The 16,737-nt window shown below is 40.8% G+C and overlaps 16 non-coding genes across 16 annotated transcripts; all 16 read right to left on the bottom strand.

Moving 5' to 3' along the window:
* Positions 1–45: 45 nt before the first annotated feature.
* Positions 46–131, bottom strand: TRNAY-GUA (transfer RNA tyrosine (anticodon GUA)). The gene is given in 2 exon segments: positions 46–81; positions 95–131. It is a non-coding gene; the product is annotated as a tRNA-Tyr (tRNA).
* Positions 132–239: 108 nt separating this feature from the next.
* Positions 240–312, bottom strand: TRNAA-AGC (transfer RNA alanine (anticodon AGC)). Its single transcript has one exon. It is a non-coding gene; the product is annotated as a tRNA-Ala (tRNA).
* Positions 313–2,350: 2,038 nt separating this feature from the next.
* TRNAY-GUA (transfer RNA tyrosine (anticodon GUA)) lies at positions 2,351–2,436 on the bottom strand. Its single transcript is given in 2 exon segments — positions 2,351–2,386; positions 2,400–2,436. It is a non-coding gene; the product is annotated as a tRNA-Tyr (tRNA).
* Positions 2,437–2,544: 108 nt separating this feature from the next.
* TRNAA-AGC (transfer RNA alanine (anticodon AGC)) lies at positions 2,545–2,617 on the bottom strand. The gene has a single exon. It is a non-coding gene; the product is annotated as a tRNA-Ala (tRNA).
* A 2,034-nt stretch (positions 2,618–4,651) lies between these two features.
* On the bottom strand, positions 4,652–4,737 carry TRNAY-GUA (transfer RNA tyrosine (anticodon GUA)). Its single transcript is given in 2 exon segments — positions 4,652–4,687; positions 4,701–4,737. It is a non-coding gene; the product is annotated as a tRNA-Tyr (tRNA).
* Positions 4,738–4,845: 108 nt separating this feature from the next.
* On the bottom strand, positions 4,846–4,918 carry TRNAA-AGC (transfer RNA alanine (anticodon AGC)). The gene has a single exon. It is a non-coding gene; the product is annotated as a tRNA-Ala (tRNA).
* A 2,026-nt stretch (positions 4,919–6,944) lies between these two features.
* Positions 6,945–7,030, bottom strand: TRNAY-GUA (transfer RNA tyrosine (anticodon GUA)). Its single transcript is given in 2 exon segments — positions 6,945–6,980; positions 6,994–7,030. It is a non-coding gene; the product is annotated as a tRNA-Tyr (tRNA).
* Positions 7,031–7,138: 108 nt separating this feature from the next.
* On the bottom strand, positions 7,139–7,211 carry TRNAA-AGC (transfer RNA alanine (anticodon AGC)). The gene has a single exon. It is a non-coding gene; the product is annotated as a tRNA-Ala (tRNA).
* Positions 7,212–9,240: 2,029 nt separating this feature from the next.
* On the bottom strand, positions 9,241–9,326 carry TRNAY-GUA (transfer RNA tyrosine (anticodon GUA)). Its single transcript is given in 2 exon segments — positions 9,241–9,276; positions 9,290–9,326. It is a non-coding gene; the product is annotated as a tRNA-Tyr (tRNA).
* Positions 9,327–9,434: 108 nt separating this feature from the next.
* On the bottom strand, positions 9,435–9,507 carry TRNAA-AGC (transfer RNA alanine (anticodon AGC)). The gene has a single exon. It is a non-coding gene; the product is annotated as a tRNA-Ala (tRNA).
* A 2,038-nt stretch (positions 9,508–11,545) lies between these two features.
* On the bottom strand, positions 11,546–11,631 carry TRNAY-GUA (transfer RNA tyrosine (anticodon GUA)). The gene is given in 2 exon segments: positions 11,546–11,581; positions 11,595–11,631. It is a non-coding gene; the product is annotated as a tRNA-Tyr (tRNA).
* Positions 11,632–11,739: 108 nt separating this feature from the next.
* TRNAA-AGC (transfer RNA alanine (anticodon AGC)) lies at positions 11,740–11,812 on the bottom strand. The gene has a single exon. It is a non-coding gene; the product is annotated as a tRNA-Ala (tRNA).
* A 2,038-nt stretch (positions 11,813–13,850) lies between these two features.
* Positions 13,851–13,936, bottom strand: TRNAY-GUA (transfer RNA tyrosine (anticodon GUA)). Its single transcript is given in 2 exon segments — positions 13,851–13,886; positions 13,900–13,936. It is a non-coding gene; the product is annotated as a tRNA-Tyr (tRNA).
* A 108-nt stretch (positions 13,937–14,044) lies between these two features.
* TRNAA-AGC (transfer RNA alanine (anticodon AGC)) lies at positions 14,045–14,117 on the bottom strand. Its single transcript has one exon. It is a non-coding gene; the product is annotated as a tRNA-Ala (tRNA).
* A 2,029-nt stretch (positions 14,118–16,146) lies between these two features.
* TRNAY-GUA (transfer RNA tyrosine (anticodon GUA)) lies at positions 16,147–16,232 on the bottom strand. The gene is given in 2 exon segments: positions 16,147–16,182; positions 16,196–16,232. It is a non-coding gene; the product is annotated as a tRNA-Tyr (tRNA).
* A 108-nt stretch (positions 16,233–16,340) lies between these two features.
* On the bottom strand, positions 16,341–16,413 carry TRNAA-AGC (transfer RNA alanine (anticodon AGC)). The gene has a single exon. It is a non-coding gene; the product is annotated as a tRNA-Ala (tRNA).
* Positions 16,414–16,737: the final 324 nt, after the last annotated feature.

The raw sequence follows: 16,737 nt of genomic DNA on the forward strand, positions 1-16,737 counted from the left end.
GTATTTGCCAGAAGGTTGAAAACATCTGATAGAATACACAAAACTTCCTTCGAGCCGGAATTGAACCAGCGACCTAAGGATTGCTAATTTAGATCTACAGTCCTCCGCTCTACCAGCTGAGCTATCGAAGGCTTGATTTAGCCATTGTTGAAAGTCTTCAAGGTTTGGACGTGTGTGCCACGAGCAGGTGGCATAAACAATTCACTCGGCCAACTGAAAAAGGAATCCAAAGATTGTATTGGAGAATGCGGGCATCGATCCCGCTACCTCTCGCATGCTAAGCGAGCGCTCTACCACTTGAGCTAATCCCCCATGCCCGACGAACGCCATTATCAGTTTCACGCCACACCATGTCACAGTTTACTTATAGTCAAATGTGCCATTGAGTGCTTTTTTTTTTTTTTTTTTTTTTTTTTTTAAGTACAGATTCCTTTCTCCCATATTTGAAGAACATCTACGGAGTTCACAATGTGAATTATGGCCTACAAATAAAGTCGAGCAATTTTCTAGCAAACCATTTCTACGTATGTAGAGAACCAGACTGGGGGAGTAAAAAAAACTTACCTAGTTTGTAGAAAAAAGTTGTAATGCAGCACAATCCCAAGCAAAAAGATTGACCTTTTATGGTTTGGTTTGATTATAGAAAATGCTGAGAGGTCGCGAATCTCCTTCTGGTCCTTTGGCACGAGTTGTACTGGGATTTAGGATTTTGACTAGTGTTTTTGATCCGAGACACGTTTGCTGTTGACAGAAAAGTTCAGTTGATATGCAATGATGAAGTTTATAAATCACAACTATTTAGCAGAGGTTGGTTTCGATCCATCGACCGCTGGGTTTCACAATGTGAATTATGGCCTACAAATACAGTCGGGCAATTTTCTAGCAAACCATTTCTATGTATGTAGAGAACCAGACTGGGGGAGTAAAAAAAACTTACCTAGTTTGTAGAAAAAAGTTGTAATGCAGCACAATCCCAAGCAAAAAGATTGACCTTTTATGGTTTGGTTTGAATATAGAAAATGCTGAGAGGTCGCGAATCTCCTTCTGGTCCTTTGGCACGAGTTGTACTGGGATTTAGGATTTTGACTAGTGTTTTTGATCCGAGACACGTTTGCTGTTGACAGAAAAGTTCAGTTGATATGCAATGATGAAGTTTATAAAACACAACTATTTAGCAGAGGTTGGTTTCGATCCATCGACCGCTGGGTTTCACAATGTGAATTATGGCCTACAAATACAGTCGAGCAATTTTCTAGTAAACCATTTCTCTGTATATAGAGAACCAAACTGGGGGAATGAAAAAAAACTTACCTAGTTTGTAGAAAAAAGTTGTAATGCAGCACAATCCCAAGCGAAAAGATTGATCTTTTATGGTTTGGTTTGAATATAGAAAATGCTGAGAGGTCGCGAATCTCCTTCTGGTCCTTTGGCACGAGTTGTACTGGGATTTAGGATTTTGACTAGTGTTTTTGATCCGAGACACGTTTGCTGTTGACAGAAAAGTTCAGTTGATATGCAATGATGAAGTTTATAAAACACAACTATTTAGCAGAGGTTGGTTTCAATCCATTGACCGCTGGGTTTCACAATGTGAATTATGGTCTACAAATACAGTCGAGCAATTTTCTAGCAAACCATTTCTCTGTATATAGAGAACCAAAATGGGGAAGTGAAAAAAACTTAGCTAGTTTGTAGAAAAAGATGCAATGCAGCACAATTTAGCAGAGGATGGCTTCGATCCATCGACCTCTGGGTTATGGGCCCAGCACGCTTCCGCTGCGCCACTCTGCTTGTGTTAACAGATGTACAGAGTAAAATTCTAATGACTGTTTGTGTTCAGGTCGATGACATGTAAATTTTCAGCCATTACATATTTGTTGGCGACTAGAGTACTCCTGGGGTTCTGCAATTGTTTCTTTGTTTTTTTTTGCTTTCTTGTGTCATATTATTGTTGAAAATCATTAGAGGAAATGGTGTCTGACCATTGTTTAAGGTTCCGGTTAAAACTGGTGGGTGCGTCCGGCTGTTAGACGAAAGTTCGGCAGGTGTTTGTGTCTCTGTGGCGCAATCGGTTAGCGCGTTCGGCTGTTAACCGAAAGGTTGGTGGTTCGAGTCCACCCAGGGACGTTGGTTCCTTTTGCTTGGGTAGCATGCTACAGTTGAAGACGTTTTCACATTGGTGCTCAGCATCTCCATAAAGTAAAAGCACTGTTGCTGCCTAAGTTTTGAATTCACAAGGCAAACTGGAGAAAAAACTTTCCGGTTGTGTTTCTGTCTACATGTCCAGAAAGAGCATAGCTGTCTGGTATTTGCCAGAAGGTTGAAAACATCTGATAGAATACACAAAACTTCCTTCGAGCCGGAATTGAACCAGCGACCTAAGGATTGCTAATTTAGATCTACAGTCCTCCGCTCTACCAGCTGAGCTATCGAAGGCTTGATTTAGCCATTGTTGAAAGTCTTCAAGGTTTGGACGTGTGTGCCACGAGCAGGTGGCATAAACAATTCACTCGGCCAACTGAAAAAGGAATCCAAAGATTGTATTGGAGAATGCGGGCATCGATCCCGCTACCTCTCGCATGCTAAGCGAGCGCTCTACCACTTGAGCTAATCCCCCATGCCCGACGAATGCCATTATCAGTTTCACGCCACACCATGTCACAGTTTACTTATAGTCAAATGTGCCATTGAGTGCTTTTTTTTTTTTTTTTTTTTTTTTTTTTAAGTACAGATTCCTTTCTCCCATATTTGAAGAACATCTACGGAGTTCACAATGTGAATTATGGCCTACAAATAAAGTCGAGCAATTTTCTAGCAAACCATTTCTACGTATGTAGAGAACCAGACTGGGGGAGTAAAAAAAACTTACCTAGTTTGTAGAAAAAAGTTGTAATGCAGCACAATCCCAAGCAAAAAGATTGACCTTTTATGGTTTGGTTTGATTATAGAAAATGCTGAGAGGTCGCGAATCTCCTTCTGGTCCTTTGGCACGAGTTGTACTGGGATTTAGGATTTTGACTAGTGTTTTTGATCCGAGACACGTTTGCTGTTGACAGAAAAGTTCAGTTGATATGCAATGATGAAGTTTATAAATCACAACTATTTAGCAGAGGTTGGTTTCGATCCATCGACCGCTGGGTTTCACAATGTGAATTATGGCCTACAAATACAGTCGGGCAATTTTCTAGCAAACCATTTCTATGTATGTAGAGAACCAGACTGGGGGAGTAAAAAAAACTTACCTAGTTTGTAGAAAAAAGTTGTAATGCAGCACAATCCCAAGCAAAAAGATTGACCTTTTATGGTTTGGTTTGAATATAGAAAATGCTGAGAGGTCGCGAATCTCCTTCTGGTCCTTTGGCACGAGTTGTACTGGGATTTAGGATTTTGACTAGTGTTTTTGATCCGAGACACGTTTGCTGTTGACAGAAAAGTTCAGTTGATATGCAATGATGAAGTTTATAAAACACAACTATTTAGCAGAGGTTGGTTTCGATCCATCGACCGCTGGGTTTCACAATGTGAATTATGGCCTACAAATACAGTCGAGCAATTTTCTAGTAAACCATTTCTCTGTATATAGAGAACCAAACTGGGGGAATGAAAAAAAACTTACCTAGTTTGTAGAAAAAAGTTGTAATGCAGCACAATCCCAAGCGAAAAGATTGATCTTTTATGGTTTGGTTTGAATATAGAAAATGCTGAGAGGTCGCGAATCTCCTTCTGGTCCTTTGGCACGAGTTGTACTGGGATTTAGGATTTTGACTAGTGTTTTTGATCCGAGACACGTTTGCTGTTGACAGAAAAGTTCAGTTGATATGCAATGATGAAGTTTATAAAACACAACTATTTAGCAGAGGTTGGTTTCAATCCATTGACCGCTGGGTTTCACAATGTGAATTATGGTCTACAAATACAGTCGAGCAATTTTCTAGCAAACCATTTCTCTGTATATAGAGAACCAAAATGGGGAAGTGAAAAAAACTTAGCTAGTTTGTAGAAAAAGATGCAATGCAGCACAATTTAGCAGAGGATGGCTTCGATCCATCGACCTCTGGGTTATGGGCCCAGCACGCTTCCGCTGCGCCACTCTGCTTGTGTTAACAGATGTACAGAGTAAAATTCTAATGACTGTGTTCAGGTCGATGACATGTAAATTTTCAGCCATTACATATTTGTTGGCGACTAGAGTACTCCTGGGGTTCTGCAATTGTTTCTTTGTTTTTTTTTGCTTTCTTGTGTCATATTATTGTTGAAAATCATTAGAGGAAATGGTGTCTGACCATTGTTTAAGGTTCCGGTTAAAACTGGTGGGTGCGTCCGGCTGTTAGACGAAAGTTCGGCAGGCGTTTGTGTCTCTGTGGCGCAATCGGTTAGCGCGTTCGGCTGTTAACCGAAAGGTTGGTGGTTCGAGTCCACCCAGGGACGTTGGTTCCTTTTGCTTGGGTAGCATGCTACAGTTGAAGACGTTTTCACATTGGTGCTCAGCATCTCCATAAAGTAAAAGCACTGTTGCTGCCTAAGTTTTGAATTCACAAGGCAAACTGGAGAAAAAACTTTCCGGTTGTGTTTCTGTCTACATGTCCAGAAAGAGCATAGCTGTCTGGTATTTGCCAGAAGGTTGAAAACATCTGATAGAATACACAAAACTTCCTTCGAGCCGGAATTGAACCAGCGACCTAAGGATTGCTAATTTAGATCTACAGTCCTCCGCTCTACCAGCTGAGCTATCGAAGGCTTGATTTAGCCATTGTTGAAAGTCTTCAAGGTTTGGACGTGTGTGCCACGAGCAGGTGGCATAAACAATTCACTCGGCCAACTGAAAAAGGAATCCAAAGATTGTATTGGAGAATGCGGGCATCGATCCCGCTACCTCTCGCATGCTAAGCGAGCGCTCTACCACTTGAGCTAATCCCCCATGCCCGACGAACGCCATTATCAGTTTCACGCCACACCATGTCACAGTTTACTTATAGTCAAATGTGCCATTGAGTGCTTTTTTTTTTTTTTTTTTTAAGTACAGATTCCTTTCTCCCATATTTGAAGAACATCTACGTAGTTCACAATGTGAATTATGGCCTACAAATACAGTCGGGCAATTTTCTAGCAAACCATTTCTATGTATGTAGAGAACCAGACTGGGGGAGTAAAAAAAACTTACCTAGTTTGTAGAAAAAAGTTGTAATGCAGCACAATCCCAAGCAAAAAGATTGACCTTTTATGGTTTGGTTTGAATATAGAAAATGCTGAGAGGTCGCGAATCTCCTTCTGGTCCTTTGGCACGAGTTGTACTGGGATTTAGGATTTTGACTAGTGTTTTTGATCCGAGACACGTTTGCTGTTGACAGAAAAGTTCAGTTGATATGCAATGATGAAGTTTATAAATCACAACTATTTAGCAGAGGTTGGTTTCGATCCATCGACTGCTGGGTTTCACAATGTGAATTATGGCCTACAAATACAGTCGGGCAATTTTCTAGCAAACCATTTCTATGTATGTAGAGAACCAGACTGGGGGAGTAAAAAAAAACTTACCTAGTTTGTAGAAAAAAGTTGTAATGCAGCACAATCCCAAGCAAAAAGATTGACCTTTTATGGTTTGGTTTGAATATAGAAAATGCTGAGAGGTCGCGAATCTCCTTCTGGTCCTTTGGCACGAGTTGTACTGGGATTTAGGATTTTGACTAGTGTTTTTGATCCGAGACACGTTTGCTGTTGACAGAAAAGTTCAGTTGATATGCAATGATGAAGTTTATAAAACACAACTATTTAGCAGAGGTTGGTTTCGATCCATCGACCGCTGGGTTTCACAATGTGAATTATGGCCTACAAATACAGTCGAGCAATTTTCTAGTAAACCATTTCTCTGTATATAGAGAACCAAACTGGGGGAATGAAAAAAAACTTACCTAGTTTGTAGAAAAAAGTTGTAATGCAGCACAATCCCAAGCGAAAAGATTGATCTTTTATGGTTTGGTTTGAATATAGAAAATGCTGAGAGGTCGCGAATCTCCTTCTGGTCCTTTGGCACGAGTTGTACTGGGATTTAGGATTTTGACTAGTGTTTTTGATCCGAGACACGTTTGCTGTTGACAGAAAAGTTCAGTTGATATGCAATGATGAAGTTTATAAAACACAACTATTTAGCAGAGGTTGGTTTCAATCCATTGACCGCTGGGTTTCACAATGTGAATTATGGTCTACAAATACAGTCGAGCAATTTTCTAGCAAACCATTTCTCTGTATATAGAGAACCAAAATGGGGAAGTGAAAAAAACTTAGCTAGTTTGTAGAAAAAGATGCAATGCAGCACAATTTAGCAGAGGATGGCTTCGATCCATCGACCTCTGGGTTATGGGCCCAGCACGCTTCCGCTGCGCCACTCTGCTTGTGTTAACAGATGTACAGAGTAAAATTCTAATGACTGTGTTCAGGTCGATGACATGTAAATTTTCAGCCATTACATATTTGTTGGCGACTAGAGTACTCCTGGGGTTCTGCAATTGTTTCTTTGTTTTTTTTTGCTTTCTTGTGTCATATTATTGTTGAAAATCATTAGAGGAAATGGTGTCTGACCATTGTTTAAGGTTCCGGTTAAAACTGGTGGGTGCGTCCGGCTGTTAGACGAAAGTTCGGCAGGCGTTTGTGTCTCTGTGGCGCAATCGGTTAGCGCGTTCGGCTGTTAACCGAAAGGTTGGTGGTTCGAGTCCACCCAGGGACGTTGGTTCCTTTTGCTTGGGTAGCATGCTACAGTTGAAGACGTTTTCACATTGGTGCTCAGCATCTCCATAAAGTAAAAGCACTGTTGCTGCCTAAGTTTTGAATTCACAAGGCAAACTGGAGAAAAAACTTTCCGGTTGTGTTTCTGTCTACATGTCCAGAAAGAGCATAGCTGTCTGGTATTTGCCAGAAGGTTGAAAACATCTGATAGAATACACAAAACTTCCTTCGAGCCGGAATTGAACCAGCGACCTAAGGATTGCTAATTTAGATCTACAGTCCTCCGCTCTACCAGCTGAGCTATCGAAGGCTTGATTTAGCCATTGTTGAAAGTCTTCAAGGTTTGGACGTGTGTGCCACGAGCAGGTGGCATAAACAATTCACTCGGCCAACTGAAAAAGGAATCCAAAGATTGTATTGGAGAATGCGGGCATCGATCCCGCTACCTCTCGCATGCTAAGCGAGCGCTCTACCACTTGAGCTAATCCCCCATGCCCGACGAACGCCATTATCAGTTTCACGCCACACCATGTCACAGTTTACTTATAGTCAAATGTGCCATTGAGTGCTTTTTTTTTTTTTTTTTTTAAGTACAGATTCCTTTCTCCCATATTTGAAGAACATCTACGTAGTTCACAATGTGAATTATGGCCTACAAATACAGTCGGGCAATTTTCTAGCAAACCATTTCTATGTATGTAGAGAACCAGACTGGGGGAGTAAAAAAAACTTACCTAGTTTGTAGAAAAAAGTTGTAATGCAGCACAATCCCAAGCAAAAAGATTGACCTTTTATGGTTTGGTTTGAATATAGAAAATGCTGAGAGGTCGCGAATCTCCTTCTGGTCCTTTGGCACGAGTTGTACTGGGATTTAGGATTTTGACTAGTGTTTTTGATCCGAGACACGTTTGCTGTTGACAGAAAAGTTCAGTTGATATGCAATGATGAAGTTTATAAATCACAACTATTTAGCAGAGGTTGGTTTCGATCCATCGACTGCTGGGTTTCACAATGTGAATTATGGCCTACAAATACAGTCGGGCAATTTTCTAGCAAACCATTTCTATGTATGTAGAGAACCAGACTGGGGGAGTAAAAAAAAACTTACCTAGTTTGTAGAAAAAAGTTGTAATGCAGCACAATCCCAAGCAAAAAGATTGACCTTTTATGGTTTGGTTTGAATATAGAAAATGCTGAGAGGTCGCGAATCTCCTTCTGGTCCTTTGGCACGAGTTGTACTGGGATTTAGGATTTTGACTAGTGTTTTTGATCCGAGACACGTTTGCTGTTGACAGAAAAGTTCAGTTGATATGCAATGATGAAGTTTATAAAACACAACTATTTAGCAGAGGTTGGTTTCGATCCATCGACCGCTGGGTTTCACAATGTGAATTATGGCCTACAAATACAGTCGAGCAATTTTCTAGTAAACCATTTCTCTGTATATAGAGAACCAAACTGGGGGAATGAAAAAAAACTTACCTAGTTTGTAGAAAAAAGTTGTAATGCAGCACAATCCCAAGCGAAAAGATTGATCTTTTATGGTTTGGTTTGAATATAGAAAATGCTGAGAGGTCGCGAATCTCCTTCTGGTCCTTTGGCACGAGTTGTACTGGGATTTAGGATTTTGACTAGTGTTTTTGATCCGAGACACGTTTGCTGTTGACAGAAAAGTTCAGTTGATATGCAATGATGAAGTTTATAAAACACAACTATTTAGCAGAGGTTGGTTTCAATCCATTGACCGCTGGGTTTCACAATGTGAATTATGGTCTACAAATACAGTCGAGCAATTTTCTAGCAAACCATTTCTCTGTATATAGAGAACCAAAATGGGGAAGTGAAAAAAACTTAGCTAGTTTGTAGAAAAAGATGCAATGCAGCACAATTTAGCAGAGGATGGCTTCGATCCATCGACCTCTGGGTTATGGGCCCAGCACGCTTCCGCTGCGCCACTCTGCTTGTGTTAACAGATGTACAGAGTAAAATTCTAATGACTGTTTGTGTTCAGGTCGATGACATGTAAATTTTCAGCCATTACATATTTGTTGGCGACTAGAGTACTCCTGGGGTTCTGCAATTGTTTCTTTGTTTTTTTTGCTTTCTTGTGTCATATTATTGTTGAAAATCATTAGAGGAAATGGTGTCTGACCATTGTTTAAGGTTCCGGTTAAAACTGGTGGGTGCGTCCGGCTGTTAGACGAAAGTTCGGCAGGCGTTTGTGTCTCTGTGGCGCAATCGGTTAGCGCGTTCGGCTGTTAACCGAAAGGTTGGTGGTTCGAGTCCACCCAGGGACGTTGGTTCCTTTTGCTTGGGTAGCATGCTACAGTTGAAGACGTTTTCACATTGGTGCTCAGCATCTCCATAAAGTAAAAGCACTGTTGCTGCCTAAGTTTTGAATTCACAAGGCAAACTGGAGAAAAAACTTTCCGGTTGTGTTTCTGTCTACATGTCCAGAAAGAGCATAGCTGTCTGGTATTTGCCAGAAGGTTGAAAACATCTGATAGAATACACAAAACTTCCTTCGAGCCGGAATTGAACCAGCGACCTAAGGATTGCTAATTTAGATCTACAGTCCTCCGCTCTACCAGCTGAGCTATCGAAGGCTTGATTTAGCCATTGTTGAAAGTCTTCAAGGTTTGGACGTGTGTGCCACGAGCAGGTGGCATAAACAATTCACTCGGCCAACTGAAAAAGGAATCCAAAGATTGTATTGGAGAATGCGGGCATCGATCCCGCTACCTCTCGCATGCTAAGCGAGCGCTCTACCACTTGAGCTAATCCCCCATGCCCGACGAACGCCATTATCAGTTTCACGCCACACCATGTCACAGTTTACTTATAGTCAAATGTGCCATTGAGTGCTTTTTTTTTTTTTTTTTTTTTTTTTTTTAAGTACAGATTCCTTTCTCCCATATTTGAAGAACATCTACGGAGTTCACAATGTGAATTATGGCCTACAAATAAAGTCGAGCAATTTTCTAGCAAACCATTTCTACGTATGTAGAGAACCAGACTGGGGGAGTAAAAAAAACTTACCTAGTTTGTAGAAAAAAGTTGTAATGCAGCACAATCCCAAGCAAAAAGATTGACCTTTTATGGTTTGGTTTGATTATAGAAAATGCTGAGAGGTCGCGAATCTCCTTCTGGTCCTTTGGCACGAGTTGTACTGGGATTTAGGATTTTGACTAGTGTTTTTGATCCGAGACACGTTTGCTGTTGACAGAAAAGTTCAGTTGATATGCAATGATGAAGTTTATAAATCACAACTATTTAGCAGAGGTTGGTTTCGATCCATCGACCGCTGGGTTTCACAATGTGAATTATGGCCTACAAATACAGTCGGGCAATTTTCTAGCAAACCATTTCTATGTATGTAGAGAACCAGACTGGGGGAGTAAAAAAAACTTACCTAGTTTGTAGAAAAAAGTTGTAATGCAGCACAATCCCAAGCAAAAAGATTGACCTTTTATGGTTTGGTTTGAATATAGAAAATGCTGAGAGGTCGCGAATCTCCTTCTGGTCCTTTGGCACGAGTTGTACTGGGATTTAGGATTTTGACTAGTGTTTTTGATCCGAGACACGTTTGCTGTTGACAGAAAAGTTCAGTTGATATGCAATGATGAAGTTTATAAAACACAACTATTTAGCAGAGGTTGGTTTCGATCCATCGACCGCTGGGTTTCACAATGTGAATTATGGCCTACAAATACAGTCGAGCAATTTTCTAGTAAACCATTTCTCTGTATATAGAGAACCAAACTGGGGGAATGAAAAAAAACTTACCTAGTTTGTAGAAAAAAGTTGTAATGCAGCACAATCCCAAGCGAAAAGATTGATCTTTTATGGTTTGGTTTGAATATAGAAAATGCTGAGAGGTCGCGAATCTCCTTCTGGTCCTTTGGCACGAGTTGTACTGGGATTTAGGATTTTGACTAGTGTTTTTGATCCGAGACACGTTTGCTGTTGACAGAAAAGTTCAGTTGATATGCAATGATGAAGTTTATAAAACACAACTATTTAGCAGAGGTTGGTTTCAATCCATTGACCGCTGGGTTTCACAATGTGAATTATGGTCTACAAATACAGTCGAGCAATTTTCTAGCAAACCATTTCTCTGTATATAGAGAACCAAAATGGGGAAGTGAAAAAAACTTAGCTAGTTTGTAGAAAAAGATGCAATGCAGCACAATTTAGCAGAGGATGGCTTCGATCCATCGACCTCTGGGTTATGGGCCCAGCACGCTTCCGCTGCGCCACTCTGCTTGTGTTAACAGATGTACAGAGTAAAATTCTAATGACTGTTTGTGTTCAGGTCGATGACATGTAAATTTTCAGCCATTACATATTTGTTGGCGACTAGAGTACTCCTGGGGTTCTGCAATTGTTTCTTTGTTTTTTTTTGCTTTCTTGTGTCATATTATTGTTGAAAATCATTAGAGGAAATGGTGTCTGACCATTGTTTAAGGTTCCGGTTAAAACTGGTGGGTGCGTCCGGCTGTTAGACGAAAGTTCGGCAGGCGTTTGTGTCTCTGTGGCGCAATCGGTTAGCGCGTTCGGCTGTTAACCGAAAGGTTGGTGGTTCGAGTCCACCCAGGGACGTTGGTTCCTTTTGCTTGGGTAGCATGCTACAGTTGAAGACGTTTTCACATTGGTGCTCAGCATCTCCATAAAGTAAAAGCACTGTTGCTGCCTAAGTTTTGAATTCACAAGGCAAACTGGAGAAAAAACTTTCCGGTTGTGTTTCTGTCTACATGTCCAGAAAGAGCATAGCTGTCTGGTATTTGCCAGAAGGTTGAAAACATCTGATAGAATACACAAAACTTCCTTCGAGCCGGAATTGAACCAGCGACCTAAGGATTGCTAATTTAGATCTACAGTCCTCCGCTCTACCAGCTGAGCTATCGAAGGCTTGATTTAGCCATTGTTGAAAGTCTTCAAGGTTTGGACGTGTGTGCCACGAGCAGGTGGCATAAACAATTCACTCGGCCAACTGAAAAAGGAATCCAAAGATTGTATTGGAGAATGCGGGCATCGATCCCGCTACCTCTCGCATGCTAAGCGAGCGCTCTACCACTTGAGCTAATCCCCCATGCCCGACGAACGCCATTATCAGTTTCACGCCACACCATGTCACAGTTTACTTATAGTCAAATGTGCCATTGAGTGCTTTTTTTTTTTTTTTTTTTTTTTTTTTTAAGTACAGATTCCTTTCTCCCATATTTGAAGAACATCTACGGAGTTCACAATGTGAATTATGGCCTACAAATAAAGTCGAGCAATTTTCTAGCAAACCATTTCTACGTATGTAGAGAACCAGACTGGGGGAGTAAAAAAAACTTACCTAGTTTGTAGAAAAAAGTTGTAATGCAGCACAATCCCAAGCAAAAAGATTGACCTTTTATGGTTTGGTTTGATTATAGAAAATGCTGAGAGGTCGCGAATCTCCTTCTGGTCCTTTGGCACGAGTTGTACTGGGATTTAGGATTTTGACTAGTGTTTTTGATCCGAGACACGTTTGCTGTTGACAGAAAAGTTCAGTTGATATGCAATGATGAAGTTTATAAATCACAACTATTTAGCAGAGGTTGGTTTCGATCCATCGACCGCTGGGTTTCACAATGTGAATTATGGCCTACAAATACAGTCGGGCAATTTTCTAGCAAACCATTTCTATGTATGTAGAGAACCAGACTGGGGGAGTAAAAAAAACTTACCTAGTTTGTAGAAAAAAGTTGTAATGCAGCACAATCCCAAGCAAAAAGATTGACCTTTTATGGTTTGGTTTGAATATAGAAAATGCTGAGAGGTCGCGAATCTCCTTCTGGTCCTTTGGCACGAGTTGTACTGGGATTTAGGATTTTGACTAGTGTTTTTGATCCGAGACACGTTTGCTGTTGACAGAAAAGTTCAGTTGATATGCAATGATGAAGTTTATAAAACACAACTATTTAGCAGAGGTTGGTTTCGATCCATCGACCGCTGGGTTTCACAATGTGAATTATGGCCTACAAATACAGTCGAGCAATTTTCTAGTAAACCATTTCTCTGTATATAGAGAACCAAACTGGGGGAATGAAAAAAAACTTACCTAGTTTGTAGAAAAAAGTTGTAATGCAGCACAATCCCAAGCGAAAAGATTGATCTTTTATGGTTTGGTTTGAATATAGAAAATGCTGAGAGGTCGCGAATCTCCTTCTGGTCCTTTGGCACGAGTTGTACTGGGATTTAGGATTTTGACTAGTGTTTTTGATCCGAGACACGTTTGCTGTTGACAGAAAAGTTCAGTTGATATGCAATGATGAAGTTTATAAAACACAACTATTTAGCAGAGGTTGGTTTCAATCCATTGACCGCTGGGTTTCACAATGTGAATTATGGTCTACAAATACAGTCGAGCAATTTTCTAGCAAACCATTTCTCTGTATATAGAGAACCAAAATGGGGAAGTGAAAAAAACTTAGCTAGTTTGTAGAAAAAGATGCAATGCAGCACAATTTAGCAGAGGATGGCTTCGATCCATCGACCTCTGGGTTATGGGCCCAGCACGCTTCCGCTGCGCCACTCTGCTTGTGTTAACAGATGTACAGAGTAAAATTCTAATGACTGTTTGTGTTCAGGTCGATGACATGTAAATTTTCAGCCATTACATATTTGTTGGCGACTAGAGTACTCCTGGGGTTCTGCAATTGTTTCTTTGTTTTTTTTTGCTTTCTTGTGTCATATTATTGTTGAAAATCATTAGAGGAAATGGTGTCTGACCATTGTTTAAGGTTCCGGTTAAAACTGGTGGGTGCGTCCGGCTGTTAGACGAAAGTTCGGCAGGCGTTTGTGTCTCTGTGGCGCAATCGGTTAGCGCGTTCGGCTGTTAACCGAAAGGTTGGTGGTTCGAGTCCACCCAGGGACGTTGGTTCCTTTTGCTTGGGTAGCATGCTACAGTTGAAGACGTTTTCACATTGGTGCTCAGCATCTCCATAAAGTAAAAGCACTGTTGCTGCCTAAGTTTTGAATTCACAAGGCAAACTGGAGAAAAAACTTTCCGGTTGTGTTTCTGTCTACATGTCCAGAAAGAGCATAGATGTCTGGTATTTGCCAGAAGGTTGAAAACATCTGATAGAATACACAAAACTTCCTTCGAGCCGGAATTGAACCAGCGACCTAAGGATTGCTAATTTAGATCTACAGTCCTCCGCTCTACCAGCTGAGCTATCGAAGGCTTGATTTAGCCATTGTTGAAAGTCTTCAAGGTTTGGACGTGTGTGCCACGAGCAGGTGGCATAAACAATTCACTCGGCCAACTGAAAAAGGAATACAAAGATTGTATTGGAGAATGCGGGCATCGATCCCGCTACCTCTCGCATGCTAAGCGAGCGCTCTACCACTTGAGCTAATCCCCCATGCCCGACGAACGCCATTATCAGTTTCACGCCACACCATGTCACAGTTTACTTATAGTCAAATGTGCCATTGAGTGCTTTTTTTTTTTTTTTTTTTAAGTACAGATTCCTTTCTCCCATATTTGAAGAACATCTACGTAGTTCACAATGTGAATTATGGCCTACAAATACAGTCGGGCAATTTTCTAGCAAACCATTTCTATGTATGTAGAGAACCAGACTGGGGGAGTAAAAAAAACTTACCTAGTTTGTAGAAAAAAGTTGTAATGCAGCACAATCCCAAGCAAAAAGATTGACCTTTTATGGTTTGGTTTGAATATAGAAAATGCTGAGAGGTCGCGAATCTCCTTCTGGTCCTTTGGCACGAGTTGTACTGGGATTTAGGATTTTGACTAGTGTTTTTGATCCGAGACACGTTTGCTGTTGACAGAAAAGTTCAGTTGATATGCAATGATGAAGTTTATAAATCACAACTATTTAGCAGAGGTTGGTTTCGATCCATCGACTGCTGGGTTTCACAATGTGAATTATGGCCTACAAATACAGTCGGGCAATTTTCTAGCAAACCATTTCTATGTATGTAGAGAACCAGACTGGGGGAGTAAAAAAAAACTTACCTAGTTTGTAGAAAAAAGTTGTAATGCAGCACAATCCCAAGCAAAAAGATTGACCTTTTATGGTTTGGTTTGAATATAGAAAATGCTGAGAGGTCGCGAATCTCCTTCTGGTCCTTTGGCACGAGTTGTACTGGGATTTAGGATTTTGACTAGTGTTTTTGATCCGAGACACGTTTGCTGTTGACAGAAAAGTTCAGTTGATATGCAATGATGAAGTTTATAAAACACAACTATTTAGCAGAGGTTGGTTTCGATCCATCGACCGCTGGGTTTCACAATGTGAATTATGGCCTACAAATACAGTCGAGCAATTTTCTAGTAAACCATTTCTCTGTATATAGAGAACCAAACTGGGGGAATGAAAAAAAACTTACCTAGTTTGTAGAAAAAAGTTGTAATGCAGCACAATCCCAAGCGAAAAGATTGATCTTTTATGGTTTGGTTTGAATATAGAAAATGCTGAGAGGTCGCGAATCTCCTTCTGGTCCTTTGGCACGAGTTGTACTGGGATTTAGGATTTTGACTAGTGTTTTTGATCCGAGACACGTTTGCTGTTGACAGAAAAGTTCAGTTGATATGCAATGATGAAGTTTATAAAACACAACTATTTAGCAGAGGTTGGTTTCAATCCATTGACCGCTGGGTTTCACAATGTGAATTATGGTCTACAAATACAGTCGAGCAATTTTCTAGCAAACCATTTCTCTGTATATAGAGAACCAAAATGGGGAAGTGAAAAAAACTTAGCTAGTTTGTAGAAAAAGATGCAATGCAGCACAATTTAGCAGAGGATGGCTTCGATCCATCGACCTCTGGGTTATGGGCCCAGCACGCTTCCGCTGCGCCACTCTGCTTGTGTTAACAGATGTACAGAGTAAAATTCTAATGACTGTTTGTGTTCAGGTCGATGACATGTAAATTTTCAGCCATTACATATTTGTTGGCGACTAGAGTACTCCTGGGGTTCTGCAATTGTTTCTTTGTTTTTTTTGCTTTCTTGTGTCATATTATTGTTGAAAATCATTAGAGGAAATGGTGTCTGACCATTGTTTAAGGTTCCGGTTAAAACTGGTGGGTGCGTCCGGCTGTTAGACGAAAGTTCGGCAGGCGTTTGTGTCTCTGTGGCGCAATCGGTTAGCGCGTTCGGCTGTTAACCGAAAGGTTGGTGGTTCGAGTCCACCCAGGGACGTTGGTTCCTTTTGCTTGGGTAGCATGCTACAGTTGAAGACGTTTTCACATTGGTGCTCAGCATCTCCATAAAGTAAAAGCACTGTTGCTGCCTAAGTTTTGAATTCACAAGGCAAACTGGAGAAAAAACTTTCCGGTTGTGTTTCTGTCTACATGTCCAGAAAGAGCATAGCTGTCTGGTATTTGCCAGAAGGTTGAAAACATCTGATAGAATACACAAAACTTCCTTCGAGCCGGAATTGAACCAGCGACCTAAGGATTGCTAATTTAGATCTACAGTCCTCCGCTCTACCAGCTGAGCTATCGAAGGCTTGATTTAGCCATTGTTGAAAGTCTTCAAGGTTTGGACGTGTGTGCCACGAGCAGGTGGCATAAACAATTCACTCGGCCAACTGAAAAAGGAATCCAAAGATTGTATTGGAGAATGCGGGCATCGATCCCGCTACCTCTCGCATGCTAAGCGAGCGCTCTACCACTTGAGCTAATCCCCCATGCCCGACGAACGCCATTATCAGTTTCACGCCACACCATGTCACAGTTTACTTATAGTCAAATGTGCCATTGAGTGCTTTTTTTTTTTTTTTTTTTTTTTTTTTTAAGTACAGATTCCTTTCTCCCATATTTGAAGAACATCTACGGAGTTCACAATGTGAATTATGGCCTACAAATAAAGTCGAGCAATTTTCTAGCAAACCATTTCTACGTATGTAGAGAACCAGACTGGGGGAGTAAAAAAAACTTACCTAGTTTGTAGAAAAAAGTTGTAATGCAGCACAATCCCAAGCAAAAAGATTGACCTTTTATGGTTTGGTTTG

This window comes from Dendrobates tinctorius, unplaced genomic scaffold (genome assembly GCF_039654945.1).
Source record: "Dendrobates tinctorius isolate UK_male_01 unplaced genomic scaffold, ASM3965494v1 ptg000251l, whole genome shotgun sequence".
Classification (NCBI taxonomy): domain Eukaryota; kingdom Metazoa; phylum Chordata; class Amphibia; order Anura; family Dendrobatidae; genus Dendrobates; species Dendrobates tinctorius.